Source organism: Coregonus clupeaformis, chromosome 35 (assembly GCF_020615455.1).
Source record: "Coregonus clupeaformis isolate EN_2021a chromosome 35, ASM2061545v1, whole genome shotgun sequence".
In the NCBI taxonomy this organism is placed as follows: Eukaryota; Metazoa; Chordata; class Actinopteri; order Salmoniformes; family Salmonidae; genus Coregonus; species Coregonus clupeaformis.
In genome coordinates, this window is record NC_059226.1 from 29,892,475 (window position 1) to 29,894,684 (window position 2,210).

The 2,210-nt window shown below is 40.1% G+C and overlaps 1 non-coding gene across 1 annotated transcript; it reads left to right on the forward strand.

The window, feature by feature from the left end:
- The first annotated feature begins 1,363 nt into the window (after positions 1-1,363).
- On the forward strand, positions 1,364-1,494 carry LOC121586992. The gene has a single exon (XR_006004004.2). It is a non-coding gene; the product is annotated as a U4atac minor spliceosomal RNA (small nuclear RNA).
- Positions 1,495-2,210: the final 716 nt, after the last annotated feature.

The following is a 2,210-nucleotide window of genomic DNA, read 5'->3' on the forward strand; positions in this document are numbered from 1 at the left end:
GGATCGTCTGAGACCAGCCACCCGGACAGCTGATGAAACTGAGGAGTATCTGTCTGTAATAAAGCCCTTTTGTGGGGAAAAACTAATTCTGATTGGCTGGGCCTGGCTCCCCAGTGGGTGGGCCTGGCGCCCAAGTGGTGGCCCTATGCCCTCCCATGGATGCGCCCTGTCCAGTCATGTGACTAATTAATTTATTTCAAATGACTGATTTCCTCATATGAACTGTAACTCAGTCAATTTTTTTGAAATTGTTGCATGTTGCATTTATATTTTGTTCAGTATAGTTTAATAGCCTAAGCACCAATTTTTTGCTTCAAAAAATAATGTAACTATACCTGGCTTGTAGGGTCTCCCAAAAGATTACATATGGGGGACAATTTTGCTGAGGGTCAAGCCTTGAGCTCCATATCTGTAAGGGGGGAAAAAAATCATTATTTTTTTAAAAGCACAAAGAATGTGTATGACAAAACAGATGAAATAGTACGTTTTAACCCTTCCTGGCTATTATGAACTTCACATTTAACGTGGCGATAAGGCAAATGCAGACACTCTCTCTGGTCCTGTTGTTCTTGTGTTTGAATCCTCCTAACATTCGATCCCATACATACTGCAAATAAATAAAAGAAAACAAATGTATTGTTGTCCGTTTTTTATATTTAAACGTTTATTTCCGATACTAACAGGTAGGTGAGTCTACAGTACATGCTGACATTACCTGTGGGTTAGCAGCTTGATCCATGATCTTTAGTAGAAGAGCTTGGTCCTGGTCTCTGACTTGGTCCTTTGAGTCGCCTAGTCGATCTATCAAACTCGCAAAACTAATGGGAGGAAGAAGGCAAGGACAAAGATATGAATTATGTGACAAAAAAATATGAATCAAAAATATTTGTTATAATGCATACAATTGCCAGGGATAGCTTACCAGTTCCAATCTCGTGTCCTAAACCGTTCTGAAGTCTTGTTACTAAAGCTGACAGTATGTCCATTCCCAACAAAGCCACCTAAGAATAAAGATCAAAAAGATAAACATTTTAGTATATATTTTTTTATATATAACATAGGCTATTCAACAAAAGCATAAATGTTAGAGACATTGAGAGAGAAGAATGCATAACATCATAAAAATAAGCCTTTGAAATACAAGTTCAGGTTGCAAAGGATTGTGGGTAATGTGATACATCTTGGTTTTGTTCCCTTTATAAAATGTTAAAAGCAAAAGGAAGCCCTCAAACACAAATAATATATATTGTAACAACCTACTGATGCTGCTGTAGGACTACTGTAGAAAATAAAATACTAACCATGTCCCGGAAAAACAACTTTGGAGATGTGATAAGGGGTTTGGCTGGCACTAAGGAAGGTATCTTTCCTTGTCTTGGGGTGGCATGGGACACTCAATGAACGTGTAGTGAGAGTATCCCTGCTAACGCCATAATCAACACATTCGCATCACCTGAGCTTCTTGCTCGGCGCTATGGTGCAATTTTTGGAACCCCAGGGTTTATATTTGTAGAGAGAGAACAATTTCTCAACAGTTTCCTGCTGCCTAATGTCACCTAGTGGAGAAGTTCACATTGCACGTACAAAATAATTGTTGGTTGTAAATACAAATTCATAATTGCTGCATATCAAAAAATGTGTCTGAGTAAATAGCTTTAATTTAAAAAACATTTAAAACAAGGTGCTGAAGACTATTCAGAAGTGACAGAACACAAACACACACCATTTGAGAACAGGTTGTCCGTCAACAGCTGTGTAGAGCTGTGAGCCTGCTGCAGTGCCCCTCCCTCCCTCTGAAAGTCCTGCAGTGTTTGACTAGGCCTGCCTTCCTTTCCTTCTTTATCAACAGCTTTCAACCTACTCCCCATCTGATGCTGAAACAAAAACACAGCATTTCCGGTGCTGAATGCTAAAAACTAACTGGTCTTTACTAGCAGAGCGATGACAGAAGCTAGCAAAATGAGAAAATAAACTAAATCCTGATCATTCTTCACGTAGGGGGTTAGCCTATTCATTGATTCTTAGCCATTCATATCTGGTGTTCTCCTCCCTCTACTTGTGGGGGGCCAGCCCAGGTAGACAGACTGGGTCTTATCTGGGGTAGCCTAATGATAGTTGGTAAAATAAGCTCAACACTATTGCCGTGGGAGTCCATGTCCCCATTACTGTACTGCTCTCTCGGAGTAATCACTCTGATTGGAGGGGACACC